Genomic DNA, 18,185 nt, shown 5'->3' with positions numbered 1-18,185 from the left:
TCTGTGATAAAAAGCACAGAATGCTACCCAATATCCTTAGGACAGGAAGTGAAGATGAATTTTGAAACTAACAAACCACAAGGGAAATTTTAGTGGGACATAATGTAATTACCCACATTGGATTTGGCCAGAACAGAAGTAAATAGTCCTATTCTTACAAAATGTGCCCTGGGATCTTTAATAATTCCAAGTGGTTAGTACCTCAGTTTTACATTTCATCCAGAAGATGGCACCTCCTGCCACCAAGACCTTGGTTGGGAATTGGGACCAGTGATGAACCAAAAAGAAGAGTCCCACTTACCAAGCCACCCACACCACTTCCTGCAGCACCCTCTTTTCCCCTTGGAGCTCTCCTATCATGTCTATAACTACTTATTGCCTTGGGCTGGGCTCTCATTCCATATCCAGGGAGACATGGCCATATCTTCTGCTGGTGCAAACTGACAAATGCTACTGAAGTCAATGGAGCTACATCAGTTTACACCAGCTGAGGATCCTACACATAAGGTTATAAGACATTTTTTAAAAAATGGATGGCAAGAATCCTATGCATCTTCAAGTCTCTGGGCTGTCTTTTTGTTATAGATCGTAAAGTAATCAGAAACCAGAGTTGGGTTGTTGGATTTTTGATAATTTCTGGAACACTGTGCACCATTCTCTCTCTCTCTCCTTTTAATTAAACTTCCCTGCCTTAAAACCACACCAACATACATCTCTGAAGAAACCTCTGCTGTCATGTCAGCACCAAAGAGTAGGTTGGAATTTGGCCAAATGTTTTGTTGGTTTTTGCTACCAATTCAATTGCTGGAGCTTTAGCTTCAAATGTAGCCTTTCCTTTTGTGGCTGTGCCATGCAAAATTTCAGAAAGGACAAAAACTATAAAAAGCAATTAACAGAAAAGCACTGACACTCCCAAATTTGTGTTCAAAACACCTGACTCAACAAGGTGTTGAGGCAGAACTACAGTCAGCAAAGTTGTTAAATAGCATGTCACAAAGATGAAAATGTAAGGGAAGGCAAAAGAATACCCTGTTTGTCCAAACCCTTTCATCCAAAGTGCTTTACAGACACACACACACTTTATAGGGATCATTCATCCACCACTGCTGGATGTAGCTGCCTTCATGTCAGAATGACACACACCGTAGTGAGGTGTAGCCAATTTTGGGCTGGAAGGGCACTGTGGTTTAATACTGCACAGTAAAGCTACGCTACAGTTTAGGATAGGCAGTGAGGGCGGGTGCCCTATCCAATGAACCACAGCAGGAATTTTAGGTAGGCAAAAATGGAACTGGAATATTGATTTGACAACAAAGTTAGCACCTTTATTCTTGGGGAAAGTTACCTGGGAATTTTAACGCATACAAGTGAACTGGAGCTCAGTTTTATGTTTCTTCTGCAAGAGAGCACCACCAAGGGTATGTCTTCATTGCAGAGTTAATGTAGGCTATAGCCCCCATATTGCTCCTGACCACACTTCCAAAGGAAAACCTAACCCAGGCTAGCAAGCCCAGCTGAAGGTAGAGCTTGCGCCTGGGTTTTGCTTCAGCATGGGCTGGCAACCCACCTATTTTGCAATGAGAATGCAGGCTAATCAAGCCAAGGCACTGCCAGTTTTCCAATCTTATCTCACAATTTCTCCAGGGCTGTACTTTCTTGTCTAACTCCTCCCTTCTTCTGCACTGTGTTTTAATCCCACATTCTCATGCTCCCTTTCTTCTGCATCCCACAGCTTTTAAACAGAAATGCCATTAAAGAAATTTCTCTCTTGTGCTGCCAGTTAGACGCGGATACCAGCCTTCTGGCAAAGCTGGTGTAATATCAGTAGGACCCATAAGAACACTTCCACACAGGAGCCCAGGAAGGACAGACAAGTTCTTCCACAACACACTGCAAATGAATTCATAGAGTGGCCCACTGTGACATTCTGGGGATTACCCAGATCAGTGAGGGGTTCTGTCACCTCCTGCCCTGTAATCTTGGGGTGCTATGGCTCAGATCCCCGATACCAGCAGCCTGCCCACAAACACAAGGTCTCATCCTGGCTTCCAGAAGCCTAGTTACTCCTTGTAGGCTAACACTAACAGCCCTTCCAGTCCCAAGTCTCCCCAAATTCAGTCGCCCCGAGTTCTTACCTACCAGACACTTGGACTATCCCCTCTGGTTTGTCACCCCTGAATGTGTGAAACCAGACCCCCTGTTATCAGTTCCTCACACCCACACTCCTCACAGTTTGTGCAGCAGATACTTGCTTGGCGGTAACAAACAAACAAAAGGTTTATTTCATAGAAAAACCACAGATTCAAAGTGGGGAAATACTCAGTTTTCTCAATGTCTTTCCATTAACTTTAACAGCCCATTGTTGTGTTTTCCTGGGTTGTACAATGGATCCTTATTTGAGTCTGCTTTTGTATATACACCCGGCTTGGGCGGTGCCTCTCCCTCTCTGTCCTGCTGTGAGGTGAAACTGAAGTTTATACAGTTCTCTTTACACACAAACACATGGGTTCATAACCATAGCCTGTATACACATCTCATAATCTAAGTTCCCTGTAAGCTGTGCAGCGGTCTATTTAGCGCCACGCAGGCACTCAGGGAACCAGCTGGTTCCTGGGTTCAGGATCCAGGCACGCACCCCTTCCCCAGCCCCAACCTACCCCAGCCTGCCACAGCCAGGACGCCTGGACCTGCTGCGGCATCCCTCCCCTGGGCCCAACTCGCCACAGCACCCCTCCCCCGGCCCGAACCCAGCCCCTGGGGGTGTCTGGATCCTGATTGTCACACCCTGTTTCATGCACCATTAAGGGGATATCCTGCTAGAAATCTATCCCAGCACCATTGCGAATGCAGCCACACAGGCCTGACAAAGCTAGGGCAGCGGTCCACCAATGTTTTACTTCACGCTCTCCCCACCCCCGAGTAAGGGCCAGGAGCAGAGCAGCGGCTCTGGGAGGGGGGAAATACGGACAGGGGTAAGGGGGCAGAGACTGGGGTCACAGCCGGGGCTGAGAGCACCGCCTTGCCAGGGGGTCGAGGCTGGCAGCTGGGGCCCCGGGCATGGGGTTAGCAGCTAGGGCCGAGGCCAGGAGCAGAGCTGGGTGGTGCTCCCTCCCCACCCCCGGTGGGGGCTGGCCCAGGCCCCAGCTGCACTGCCCCCCCCAAACATTCCTCCATGGGGGGTGCACCCCATCATTTGGGAACCTCTGAGCTAGGGCATCGCAGTGGAGACGCTGTGCCTGTGCTAACTCTGCAGCGAAGACTTACCCTAAATTCACAACGGTTCCAAGAACCACGTCAGGGCACTGAGTCACTGCTGACTCAGATGGGAAAGAGACACCTACTGAATCATCAGTATTACTTCCTGCAACATCTGGGTTTCCCCTGGAGTTCGTCCATCCAGGCACCGTGCTGATCACAACTGACATTGCTCAGCTGATGCTATCACAATCTGCTTGCAGGCAGATTTGCACACACTCGCCCTATCATGCACACCCGAGTGTCAATAGTTCGATTATTTTCCATAGTTAAAATGACATCTGCAGACATGTTAACCATTTAGCCCAGGCAGATCTGACTGGTTTGAATTCACCTTTGAAGAATAAATAGGAATGTGAAGAGGTGTTGAAATCAAAGCTGCCAGAATCAAAAAGGTGCTGAAATCAAAGTGGTAGAAATCTCCAACTATGTCTTGAGAGAGTTGGTCAGGAGAAAACAGAATCCTTGCAATTAAAGGAGGAAAAGGCTAGTATTAACCTACTTTTGTGTGGCCCTCTGTGATAAATGAAGAGGGGCGTAGCTCCCTTTTATGGACACCCAGTCAGCCAATAGTTATAAAATCCCTCTTAGAAGCTGTCCTCTAATTGCTCTACCTGTAAAGGGTTAAAAAGTCTCACTGTTATGCTAGGTAAAAAGGAAGTGGCCAAAAGAGCCAATGGGAAGGCTAGAACTTTTAAAAATTGAGAAAAGACTCTCCTTGTGTCTGTCTGTTGTTCTCCTGGGGAAGGGCAGCAGCTATGCTGTAAGAAGCTTGGGCCAGGTATGAAAAAATCATCAGTATCATACCTAGAAACTACTCATTTAAAAGCCCAGATATGTAAGTAGATCAGGAAATGTCTAGGACGACGCGATTAGGTTTATCCCTTTTATTTCTTTATGGCTTGTGGATTCCTCTGTGCTAATCCCGATGCTTTTGTTTTGCTTGCATCCTTTAAGCTGGACCTCAAGAAAGCTATTCTTGGTGCTTAATCCTTGTGTTTGCTCTTTTAAAAATCTAGCAATAGCCTGAGTTCCCAGATGTATTTTTTGTTTCTCTTTTTTTATTAATTAAATTTACTTTTTTTAAGAACAAAATTAAATTTTTGTGTCTTAAGAGGTTTGTGTACATGTTGTTTAACTAGCTGGTGGCAACAGCCGATTTCATACCGCCCTCCCCCACCCCCTTTCTCAGCTCTTTCCTGGAGGGTGTGTGAAAGGGCTTGAAGGTACCCCACAGGAAGGGATTCCCAAGTGTGCCTTCCTGGGCTCTCAAAGGGGTTCTGCACTTGGATGGGTAGATGCTGCCACCACCCAAGGTCAGAGAAAAGCTGTAACCTTGGGAGTTTAATACAAGCCTGGAATGGCCAGTATTAATTTTTAGAATCCTTGCAGGCCCTCACCTTCTGCACTCGAAGTGCCAGAGTGGGGAATTAGCCTTGACACCCTCCATCCCTAACAATTCACCAACTCTCCTCACCTTTGTGTTAATTTCATATGTAGTCTCCCTCTGGGCTATGTATTGTGAGGTTATAGTTGGAACATGGGGGATACCTTTCCAACAAGCCAGAGAGCTTTGTGGGAAAGAACCCACAAGTCATCTAGCTCCTTCCTTCTCCTGCCCCACAACGGCTGATGAATTGTTCCCTACAATTTATTCTCCAGTCTCAGCCCTCGAGAGACTAATCCACAGTCTAACAAACTGCTAATCTCTTCCTCATATTCAGGCTCAATTTCTCTTAACTCAGCCCCATTCCATCGCTCAAAGTTATATCCACTCATCCCACCCAGAACAATTGCTCTCCCTCCTTGCTATGTACCTCCTTCAGATCTTGCTGGCGATTACCATATCGGCCCCAAAGGAATTGTTTGGCCTAGCCCCTACATATTTAATTCTTTTAATCTTCCTTCAAGTCAATTCTTATACCCCTTAGTACATTTTGTTGCTCTTTGAATTTCCAGAATGTATCAATTTCACAGAACGCTTCCAGCCTATTAAAGGAGACAACACAGGAGACCTGGTGGGGATCTGAGAGTCAATACAGGCAGCGATTGTACCTCAGATAAAATACCCACCTACACCTCCGGCCGATCACAGAAGGGGAAGCATACAAATGAGCAAACAGGAATTCCCGCTTAGAACAAGACAGCTGCTGTTTATCCTGTCAGCAGCTTATTCTTCCGGAACTGGAAGTCTTAAATTGTGCCACGGATCAATTGACCTTCCATTTCCTGTAATCTTCCTGTGGACCTGGCTCAGGGTGTTAGATAGACTCATAAAAATCACAGAAATGTGGGGCTGGGAGGCACCTCAAGAAGTCATGGGGAGAGAGCAAAGACAGACATACATGTCCTTGGCAAACAATAGCAACACAGAAATTGCCACAGAGCTGACCCTGGGTCCATCTAGTCCAGTATCCTGTCTGTGACAGCAGCCATCATCAGATGTTTCAGAGGAAGGTATAAGGACCCCACAGTAGGCAGATGTGGGATAATCTGCCCCCCCCCCCCCCAACATTAGGTTTTATCCTGGTCTCCAATTAGAGATTGTCCCTGAAGCATGGGCTTGAATATCCCTTCCAACATTTTCATCATTCATTATAACTCTGGATAGTCTTGGTATCCATAGAAAAGCCCACTCCAAATGAATCTAGCTAATTTCTTGGCCTTGATGACTTCCCATGCCAGTGAGTTCCACTGTCTGAGTATGTGTTATGTGAAAAGTATCTCCGGGAATTTGCCACCTTTTAAGGTAATTGAATGTCCAGAATCACAGGATTCCATTTGAAACATTACAGACAAGCTGAGGTGCCAGGTGGGCTCTCACTGCCGGGGGGTTCTAACTTGGAAGCAAAGTCACTCATCTGCGTATCAGTGAAGACGCCCATTGGCTCAGCACAGCTTCCCCATAACAGTAGGGTTGCCAACTTTCTAATTGCATAAAACCGAACACCCCTGCCCCAAGGCCCCACCCCTTCTCTGAGCCCTGCCCCCACTCACTCCAGCCCCCCCACCTCTGTCACTCACTCTCCCCCACCCTCGCTCACTTTCACTGGGCTGGGGCAGGGGGTTGGGGTGCGGGCTCCGGGGTGGGACCATAAATGAGGGGTTCAGGGTGCAGGAGCAGGATCCAGGCTGGGCCAGGGGGTTGGGGTGTAGGAGGGGGTGAAGGCTTTGGCTGAGGGTATGGGCTCTGAGGTGGGGCCAGGGATGATGTGTTTGGGGTGAAGGAGGGGGCCGAGGGGTTTGGAGTGTGCGAGGGGGTGCAGGCTCTGGGAGGGAGGTTGGGTGTGTGAGGGGGTTCTGACCTAGGGCGGGGGTCTGGGGTGCGGGTGCAGGCTCCACCCAAGCAGCGCTTAGCTCAGGCGGCTTCCGGTCGGCAGCACAGCGGGGATAAGACAAGCTCCCTGTCTGCCATGCTGCTGCCGTAAGCGGCCGACATGTCCAACTCCTAGGTGCAGGGGCAGCCAGGTGGCTCTGTGCAGTGTGTGCTGCCCATGTCCGGAGGCACCGCCCCTGCAGTTCCCAGCCAATGGGAGCTGCAGAGCCGGAGCTCGGGGTGGGGCTAGAGCATGGAGCCTCCCTGGCCCCTACACCTAGGGGCCACGTGGACATGTTGCTGCTTCCAGGAACTGAACAGAGCCAGGGCAGGCAGGGAGCCTGCCTTAGCCCCGCTGTGCCGCCCACTGAACTTTTAATGATCTAGTTAGCGGTGATGACCGGAGCTGCCAGGGTCCCTTTTCGCCTGAGCGTTCCAGTCGAAAACAGGACACCTGGCAACACTACGAGCCATTTGAATCCAACTGTAAGCTTGAAGAGGCAAATGAAAAAGCACAAAGGGAAAAAGGGGCAGGGACTAAATACCCCCAGCTGATTGTGAAGCTATCAGTACGGGTTACTTGCTTCTAAAGAGTGACAACAGGACATAGGAAGAGAGATTACTTGCCGGCAAAGGGGCCATGGACACAAACACCACTACACTACTGAGTAGGCTGCCAAATGAGTTCCCTTCCTTGGGCTACAAGCGCTGTGACACGGAAGATCTCTCTGCATGGTTTAAAATGTACTCATTTACTTCCATTTTTAGAACAAAAAAAACAAAACCCTTCTCTAGTGCTCTAAGAACCCCACCGCTCCTTATAATCACATATGGAATTAGAGAATACAGTAAAGCCCCATTGGCCTCACTAACAAAATCCAGTCCTACTCAAATCATATATAATCAGACTGGCCACTACCCCATTCTGCCCCCCCATCTCTTTTACGCTCCGACCTTCCCCAATTGCCTGGAGAAAAACATAGCACTTTGCAAGGCTCATCAAGATCAGCCAAGGAGGTGAGTAAATTCCAATGTCAAGGGGCACTTCAGGAGAACATCCTCCGAGCAGCTCCCTCCTGTATATACCCAGGGAGAGCCTCCGCTGAGCAGCTGCTGCAAAATGGCATAGGAGGAAAGGCCTCTCAAGTAGGGAGGTCTCAAGTCATTTAGGACTTTAGGTCAAAATCAACCCCCTAAGTTCTACTCATAAGCCAACAGAAAGCCAGTCCAGATGGTGTCATGATGGCCCAGAAAGTTACTCTGTTCACCAAGTGGGGCAGCTGTATTTTGCATCACTTTCCACTTCCAGTTGCACGGAGACAGCACTGTAGTGTGTAATCCCCAAAGTGCTAAAGGCACTGATGGTGGGAGCAGGAACTGCATCTGTAAGAAAAGGCTGAAAGACAAATCTCTCTAAGAAAAGCCATCCTGGCCACACCAGCTCATTGGTCATCTAAACACAGCTGTGGGTTTGAGGGGAAACTAAAGTGATGAATTCTGGTACTGCACAGCAGGTGCAACCTCTCAATCAAAAGGGCCAATGTGATCTCTGCCATAGCTTCCAGTTCAACATCAGTTCCATCTTACCTAGACTGTGCCTTAAGCTAGGTTGCTTTCAATCCATACTCCCGTCTCCAGCAGGCACTAGGTTAGGACCCCAACCCCAGCTGGATAAGAAAAGATGGAGACCAAGTCAGATACACGCAATCTACATACACACAATAAATACACACACGTGCCACACAAGTAATGTGACCATCCAAAAATCATGACAATAAAACTTTAAAGCCACATCCAAAATACCATATATTCCCTGTTGAAACAAGAACAGCTAGAAACTGATAATTCAGCAGAAGCTGGCAGCTATTCCTTTTATGGGCTTGACTTGCTGTTAAAAGTTGTCCATTAGAGGTCACTAGAACCCAACCACAACACGAAGGGAGCCTTTGCAGGTCCTTTAGTGGCAGAAAAGCTCCTAGGAATAAAATCTCTACTCAGAAAACTTTCCCCTGAAACAAAACAAACAAAGAGGCAGTTCTTCACCTCGACCCCAGCAACAAATATGATGGAAGATCCTTTAAAAGGAGAGAAAGGATGTACAGAGACAAATAATGGACCATCCTTTTGTTGGTGGGCTTTGAAGGAACAGTGTGGTACGAGTGCATCTGTATTGGGAGAAAATGTATATTCTTTTTTCCTGTGATAATCCGAGTGGATTCATTGGGCATTCCACACACAGAGCCCAGAAAAAGGATAAGCTCTCAGGCAGACAAAGGCAATGTCTTAGGCAGGCAGGCAGGCAGGCAATGTCCAGTTATAAAAGCAACCAGCCTGACACAATATAAATCTCAAACTGCAGGAGTGCCACTACCTGCCAGCGACTGTGTAGAAATCAACCATTCCCTCTGTACCCGCTGCAAAAGCAGTAGCTGGGCTGAGGCAGTCCCAAGCCCATCTAAACCCACTCTCCCCTCCCCTCCCCCACAACAGGCAGAGTTAGGAGCACTCCCTACTTGTCTTAATAGCCCAGAAAGAAAACAACTGTGCCGTGACGCTGCAATGCAGAGCCACGGCATTCCTCTCTTCTCACCGAGGCCCGCCAGCAGCACACATCAAGGAGCCAACGCCCAATTTTTTACAAAATGCCACTCCCCGTTTGCAGTACGTCATGGCTAAGGGCTCCCCGCCACACTCTGCAGTTATGTCGGATTTCAGCACAGGTGGACATTTCATCTGCCCACTACATCCCTCCCGACACTTCCATCCCATTGATTAGAGTGACACTGAGGGATGGAAGGAGAAGGATTTGCCACTCAGACCAACGATTTGGATTTCTCTGGGTCTGTCTGTGTCCTGAAAGCTCCCAGCACACCTGGAGGGTCATTGATACCTCATGATGCCACGATGGTGTATGACAAAACTAGAAGTGGGCCTTGCTGCAGCAGCATGGTATGAAGACACAAAATATCAAGATATAATCTCATGCTGAGACTATAATGCACCCCTCAGGATGGCTACAAATTAGGCTGCAATTCTTACGTGTGGCCCATTTAGGACCATCTTAGATCTGTCTAGCTGGTGATCCCCTGCTAATGTCTTTTGTCCTTAAATACCCGACAGGCTCATTTGAAAATTATGGCCACACAGCTTCTATCTGCTGCATCAATGTCTCTGAACACTCGGTGAATCTTTGTGGAGGCAGTCTGAGGCGGCCTGGGGGAGGAAAAGGATACTTGAGGGCTTACTGGATCTTCCTCTAGATGGAAGAGGATGAGAAACCTGAATTTCATAGCCCACAGCTGCACGACCTTCCATTTAACTACTCACAATAAATATTTGCACAGTGAAATTGTGTTTCAACAGATGACATTTTCTAGCAGTGAATTTTGTGCCAGTGAAAGGGCCAGACTGACAGCTGCCCATGGTGTCTCCAGGCCTGTATTTATTCCCAGCACAGGAAACAGTGCCAGTTTCCTACGCACACTGCCCTCCTCTCTGCCCAGACACCTCATCCCTGAGCTGCAGGGTCAGGAAGGACTTTACATGCACTGGCCTCTTCGCTCCTTGACCTCTCTGATGGTCCTACTCGCTTTCCCATGTGATGATAAGTTTTGTGACCCATCTCCCAAAAACTGGCCTGCTGCCAACATTATTTTACACGGAGTGCTACCAAGCAACAACCTGCAGGTTATGACTTTGCATCTTAATTGACCTTGGCTAGAATTAAACCACTGTCCTAGAGATGAAAGCCTCCTTATGCCTAACCAAGCTCTTGCGCCATCCAGCCTCCCTCACCTCGTGTTTAAACTCAGCAACCCTTTCTCACCATGAGGACACATATTGGGCTAATCTACTTCAACCTCCATGCTAATGTGCAGGCTACCTAGGTTTACTTCCTATTCTCTTTCACCCCACAGCCTGGCAGCAAAAGAGGCCATGTGCTCAGCGACACCCCAGTCTTGCGATGCCTTGCAGCAATTCCCCCGTCCCTCTTCTAGCCAACTCAGGAACATCGAGAGGAGGGTCTCCCAAGAGAGGCTCTCCTCAGATGGAATGATGAGGGCTTCAGCATTGTAATGCTTCTTAGGGGACAAGAGACAGGACTCCGGTTTCGTGAGCTGGAAGGGCACTTTTTTACCGAGGCTTCTGGACACAGGCACAACCTCTAGTTCTCTCAGGTTTTCTTGCTCCCAGAGTAACCAACACAACTTGCACTTCCCAGTGTCACAACACAGGATTTCCTTAAATCCTGGCCTGGATTAAGCCATCCTGGAAGAGACTAATGACCATCCAATAAGCAAGAAAGGGAGTAAAGTGAGAAATGCAAGGAGGGGGCTTCTCAGAGGTAGGACTAATCCAGCTTTCCTGGCCCCATCAGGAGAAAGGAATAAAAATCTGTGCAGTAGTTTGCAAAACCTGCTATAGTGAGGAGGAATAAGAGGCTACAAAGGGGAGGAATTTCTCAGAGGGGTTTGAGGGGCCATAACTGGGAGTTCTGGGATGAAATTAAGCAAAAAGAAAGGTAGGCTAGAGATCAGGCACACTTGGGAACACTGTGGAATCATCCCCAAGGGAAATTGGGAAACCCACATTGCTTGGGCCCTACCGGCTGGAGAAGGCACCTGAGAATATATTTCGGGGAACCGCACTGCACTGGCTGAAGTGGGGGAATGACCTGGCAGGTCTGTTCTGTTTTTAACTACTCAGATTATATTTAAGATCTAAAAGGGGAAGGCCAAATAATGACAGGATTGAGCAGGTGATGAGGCCGCTCCGTTTTGCGGCATTCTCGGGCTTTTAGCCTTAAAGATCATCATCCCCAAGGACTTCCTTTCTCTAATCAGACTATGGCCGCAACTCCTCTGAAAAAAGCATGCAGGCATCAAGTGTAATCCTGCTTTCCCCCACCCCTGACTCCTACCTTAAAACTAACAAGCAGTTTTGCCTGCTCTGCAGTCACCACAACTGCAGCATCTGCCAGTTCCCCTGATCTCCCCCTGGATCTGAAGTCACTGGTGAGCAGACCAGTTTTTGGTGGTGACTGATGGAGGGGGGCCCTTTCTGAGGGGCAGTGGTTTAGCTACAGGTGGTTTTGAAAAGCCTTCCTTGAGAGGAGAGTGAAGGGAAGTGTGGATGGCGGTACCCCTGCAAGCCCCAGTCGTTTATCCTGCCCTCGCCCCTCCCTATGGGAGCGAAACGTCCGCTCACATTAAAGCAGCTTCTCTTACAATGAGCTGCATGCAGGCAAGGAGCAAGCTCGGGAAATCACATTAAATGTGACGGGGAGGACAGAGAGAGAGAGAGACACCCTTTTAAAACACTTGTGGTATTTTTAGTCAAAGGAGGATACAAAATAAATTAGTGATGAGATCGTCTGTGGAAAATTTGCACCAAAAAATTAAATAAAAAGGAAGAAGCAATTGAGTGCTTGATGCTAACCTCAGCCACACTTGGGTAAATCCAGAGCAGCTCCACTGGCCGTGAGCCACTGAGCTCAGAACCTGGCCTGAGGTGATGGGATTCTACATAGGTGCAAAATGTTAGCACACTGCGGGTTGGGTGAAATCTCATTGTTGCTGGTGGATGTAAGAGCCACTCTTCATTCAGGAAGAATGTAAGAAGCAGTTAAGCCGCTTTTGGAGTAAGATAGCTGGAACACGAAGAGACACTGCCCGGAACGCCAGCCCCATGCAAGGCCGGTCAGGAGCTGAGCTACTCAAATGGAGGAGTTTTGCTGGGGGCTCGAAGCAAATGCAGAGGGTTGGGTACGGTTTTGATGGGAGCTGTGAGTGTGCATTTGTGTGTGTGGCATGCACATGACAGGGTGCAGATGCAGCCAGAAACACCACAGAACCAGACAAAGAAGGCAGCGGAAAGCCAAGGACAGGCACAGAAGCACTTGTAGCAGGACCCTGAGAGAAAACTCAAAGAGCATTTTGGCTGGAAAAAGAGACTTGAAGTGATAAGCAAGGAAACGCTTCTGTTTGATTCTTACTGTGTTCAGGGAAAGATGACTTTGCGTGCACTCTTTTTAAATAAATAGGATCGCATCGAAGAAATACCTGACTCCACCATCAATTTCTCCTCCTAATGGGAACAACCTGAAAGACCCTGAATATTGGCTAACTGCTTGAGTCTAAAGGTATATTAGCATTATTGTCACTGGAGGTAGGTCTACACACGGATAAAAAACCCGTGGCTAGCCTGGGTCAGCTGACTCAGGCTCATGAGTCTTAGGGTGAAAAATTGCTGTGTAGATGTTCAGGTTCGGGCTCCAGCCTCAGCCCAAATATCTACACAGAGCTTTTTAGTCCCACAGCCCCCAAGCCCTGGGAGCCTGAATCAGCTGACTTGGACCAGCTGTGGCCATGCCATGGATCTTTTACCCTTGTGTAGACATACCCTGGGAGATTTCACCAGCAGAGACAGTTTCTAGGAATCTAGGGCTTTCTCCAGGTCCTTGAGGGGGCAAGTGCTCCAAAACAAAAGCAAAAAATGGAGAAGGGGACTGAGTGACTGGGAAGCTGGAGTTCTTCCCCTGTGCCCGAGGTCACCAGTTCCAACCCCTAGGTTGGTAGTGGCTGGAAGTTTTGAATGTTGTTCAGTGATCTGTGAGACAGCGGCTGGGGGGTCTCTCAGGCCAGTTCCCAGCGGGACAGGTGCCCACATCACAAAAACCACCCCTGGAATTGGGGCTGATTGGTTCCTGTGGCAGTCTGAGCAGACAGACCAAGATCCAATGGGATACAGAAACTGACCTCCTGTCCTGCCCAGACAGGCAGCCTCTGGGAAGCCCTTAAACCTGCTGCCCACGCTGTACCTATTTGTGAATAATAGAGGACTTCAGTCTCCAAGGGCAGCTGTCAATCTCGATACTACATGGACTTAGAAAATAAAGTAGCTGGGTGTGCGCTACACATTTCAGTCCCAGGGGTGGAGACTCACAGTGCACCTTAATAGGTGGAAGGGAGAGAAAGCAGCACTGGGGAATCATGACTGGCAGCCAGTAAACCCATCCCTCCCCCAGCACACACAGACACACACACTTACCTTTAGCTCCCTCCTCTGGTAACAGTCTTATTGCCATAGCAACCATAACCTTAGATCATGCATCTAAAAAAAAATAAATAATAAAGATTTATGCCATCACTGAATACAACCTCAGTGGCAGAATCTAATTTTCATTACAGACATAATGGAGGCTTTGCATAATCAGACATACATTAATACCCAACATTGGGCTAAAATTCATGAATTCAGATCTAAATAAAAATTGCTGCTGGCTCGGGGTTTATTTCCTTTCTTTAAAAAAAAAAAAAAAGAATATTTTAAGGCTTGAAGTCACCTTGGTGCAGCTTGCTTTTAATCCTGTAATTAATGGGGAGACAAAGATTAAGTTTGGTCTCAGCTGAAATCACCTCATGAAAAGGCAGATGAAGACCAGCTTTGTTACAGTGAAGAGTAGGTGGAGTAAAGCAGCAACAGCATGAAGTTAGCTACAGGACCCGAGGTTCTGCTGTACCTCCTAAAGTTGATGTGTACTCAGGTGTCACCCCACTTCCCCTCTCCCCTAACACCTTCCAAACCTAGAAATCATAACTGAGGGGGCAGAGTTAAACTTTGAAGCCTCTGTTACTATCTCCACTGGATGTATCTGGACACAAGCCCAAGGAGACATTGTGCAGCCTCTGAGTTTGTACTGATGCTACCCCCAGCATGCTGTCAGGAGGTATCCTACTTCTAGCAGTGGTTGACCACAAGGTCAGGTGCCCTGGCTTAGTCGCTAGAAATTGTTCACAGCAGAGCTTGAGGTTTTTAGGTAGGCACATATTATCTATGAGCTGCTCTCAGAGCAATGCTGTTCAGGCAACAGTCCTGTTCTAAGAACTCTACTATCCTACAAAGATCAGCAACAACAGACAGGCTTTACCTAACCAGCTGCTCTCCTCTGATACACCCTTTCCCTACTACTCAACTCTCTTGCCTTTTCCATCCTAAAACTCCTTCTCCTGTCCAATCAGCAGGGACTACCCATTGCCTCTGCACCTGGCCTCTGATACTGCTCTTCCTTTCTAAGAATTTTCAGCTGGGTCTCATCTGGGTGGCTGCAAAACCTCTGTGTTGGCCAGACCTCCAGCTACCCTCACTAGGCTTTCACCCAGAGCCCTCCTCCCTCAGTTAATGAGGAGCTCCGTAAATAGAAGCTCTGAGACTCACTAGTGAGCACTAGCAATTTGAGCTTTATGAGTGTTTATACAGCTCGGAACCAACACACAAATCCTGGCCTGGCTGGCACCAGGCTCGGGGTAAAACTGGCAGTGGGTTATTTTGTAAAGGGACCAGTTGGAGCAACAAAACTAAATCTACTCAGAGGGTTGCAGGCTGGGCACTTGCTGTTTTATTTAACTGCATCACAACTGAGTAGGTCAAGGGAGCGGGAAAACCCCCGTACCCGCATTAAATGTTTTTTCAAACAGAAAGTAAGGGAGGGGGTGGAACATTACTCCATCCCATAATACTCTGGCTAACACTATCATGACTCCTTAACGATAGGTTGTCTGGGGACCTGTGATTGTTCCAAAGTCCTGGTCAGGGCATACAAACAAAGGCTCCTTAGGAAGATTTCTCTCTTCTACCGGCAGAAGCGACAAGGAGGGGGAGCAGTGACAGGACTCCAGGGAAGAGAGGCTTTGCCAGGCTTGTCTGGCTATGCCTGGGGGCGCAGTCTGGCCCAGAGGGAGAAGGGAAGAGAGAGAGAGACAGAGGCAGTGAGGAGAAAGAGAGAGATTTCTGTTGTAACCCAGAACTGTTGTCCCCAGTGGTTTTCCTGCTCCTCACATCTTCATTGACCTCTGAGCAGCCTGGCTGCACAAGGGGAAGGAAAGCTATAGCATGAGCTGAAAGGGGAAAGGTCTAGTGATTAAAGTGCAGTTTTCCCTTCTACCTAATTCTTGAATGAGCGGGAGCAGATCTCTGGGCAGGAGGAGAGAGGTGAGGGGATCCCACCTGTGCCCAAGCCTATTTACATTCTAGCCAGAAGACTGAATCCCCCTTCCCTGCAAATGCTCCCCCTGCCTCCCAGCCTAGACAGCTTGAAAGCGGTCACACACCACAGGCTCATCTAGACCTGCTCTCAGCTGGGTTAGATGAGACCGTCCCTGGTAAACCAGAGACCCCTGAAGGATTTAATCCCATGTACCTGGAGCTCCCATACAGCCAAACATTCCTAGAAACATGGACCCACCCAACACAGCTTGCAAGACACAAACAAGTATACTCACAGTTTGTCACGGTGAAATACCATCCCTCTCCCCCCGGGCACACACAGAGTCACCTAGGTACATCTAGCTTTGATGAAAGGATTAATAACGGTGCTTCAGATACAACTGATTACCTAGATTAATGGCAGCCAACAAAAGGAATGGTGGACCAGCTCAGGCCACCTCAGACATTCCATTTGGTACAATAAGAAAGGCTGAGGGAGTGAGGTATCGGGATACAGGGGAAGAAAAGGGGCTCCTGGGAGGAGGGGGAGGGGTTTGTTTGAAGAGACCCAACAAGGAAATCAAAGAGAAGCTATTAATTTGTTTCAGCCTGGATGAATTATTTCAACTAATTTGACTCTTTTTTATCATCGCAACCTGCATGTCTCTTTCTGGCAGTCCCCCTTCCTTTCAAAACGGGGGAGGGGGCGGAGGCCTGGATGTGGAGGTCAGTGAGATACTGTATTCAGAAGCATTAAGTGGGTCAGCCTGGTCAAGTGAGATTTGAGTTTGAGTGCTGGGCTTCATCGATTCCAAGGCCAAAAGGGACTACTGTGATCCTCTAGTCTGACCTCTTGTCTCGCACAGGCCAGAGAACTTCCCCCAAATAATTCCAAGCACAGATCTTTCAGAAACACGTCCAGTCTTGATTTAAAATTGCCAGTGATGGAGAATCCACCATGACCATTGGTAAATTGTACTGTCACCATTAAAAAGTTACTTCTCACTTCCAGTCTAAATTTGTCTAGCTTCAATATCCAGGCACTGGATCGTGTTCTACTTTTCTCTGCTAGATTGAACAGCCCATTATTAAATATCTGTTCCCCATGTAGGTACTTATAGGCTGTAATCAAGTCACCCCCTAACTTTCTCTTTGTTAAGCTAAATAGATGGAATCCTTGAATCTACTAGTATATAAGCCAGGTTTTCTAATCATTTAATCATTCTCATGGCTGTTCTCTGAACCCTCTCCCCAACTAGCAACATCCTTCTTGAAGTGTAGACAACAGAACTGGACACAGTATTCCAGCAGCGGTCAAATCAGTACCAAATACAGAGGAAGGGTGAAATAACCTCTCAGCTCCTACATGAGATTCCACAGATTAAGCATCCAAGAATTTCATTAGCCCTTTTGGCCATGGTGTCAGGGGTGTCCCTAAATTACATAACTTATTTTTTGGTGATTTCTCAAGACCCACCCACCTCTTGTAACACTTTGTAACACTGAAACAAACAAGCAAAATTAAGGACCCCCAGCATTAGGTAATTTATGGACAGCACTTCTCACTGGGAGCTCACGTATAACTGATCCACCATCACCCCAAAATCTTTTTCAGGGCCACTGTTCTTCCCATGATAGAGTCCCCCCAAAGTCTAAGTGTGGCCTACATTCCTTGGTCCTAGATGTACACATTTACATTTAGCCATATTAAAATGCTTATTGTTTCCTTGTGCTTCGCTTACCAAGCAATCCAGATCACTCCGGATCGGTGACTTGTCCACTTCATTATTTGCCACTCCCCCAATTTTTGTTGTCAGACGAAAACTTTGCCAGTGATGAGTTTATGTTTTCTTCCAGGTCATTGATAAAAATGTTAAATAGTCTAGAGCCAAAAACTGATCCCTGCAGGACCCCATAGGAATACACCCATTTGATAATGATTCTCCATTTACAGTTATATTTTGAGACCTACCAGTTAGCCAGCTTTTAACAGGTTCTAGTTGTTTAATCAAAATGCTGTATGGTACAAAGTCAAATGCCTTAAAGAAGTCTAAGTATATTACATCAGCACTGTTACCTGTATCAACCGAATTTGTAATCTCATCCAAAAAGCAGATATCATTCATTTTACAGGATCTATTTTCCATAAATCCATGTTGATTGGCATTAATTAAATTACCCTCCTTTAATTCTTTACTAATCGCGTCTAGAAGGAGATTATGCCTTGGCTATACTCTTACTATGTACGGTTCCTGTTAGCCCCGATTGGGCCTTTGTCGCTGGTAACTGTCCCAAAGGGAGGAGATCAAGCCTTGGATCATACTGTGGTATTTTTTGACTCCATCTGGGATACTGGCCCAGATTCTGAGCTGAACCCTGTGTGCTTTGCAGAGTGGGAGGTGCAGCCCAGGGAAGGGGGAGAGGGCCATATGTGGTTGTGCATTCCTTTGTGCCTCCTGAATTCTGGGCTGCTCTGGAGGCCCCAGGAGCTGCTCTAACTTACAGCTGCTGCCCGCAGCTTCCCACAGAGCTGGGCCAGCGCTTTGGCCACACCTCCTCCGGCCTCCCGGCACACTCCTTTGTCAGGGCTACGAGGGGAGGGAAAGTATATTCCCAGTGAGGGGGTGAT

The sequence above is a fragment of the Chelonia mydas genome, chromosome 1, assembly GCF_015237465.2.
Source record: "Chelonia mydas isolate rCheMyd1 chromosome 1, rCheMyd1.pri.v2, whole genome shotgun sequence".
NCBI classification, from domain to species: Eukaryota; Metazoa; Chordata; order Testudines; family Cheloniidae; genus Chelonia; species Chelonia mydas.
Note: the sequence above shows the minus strand (reverse complement) of the source record.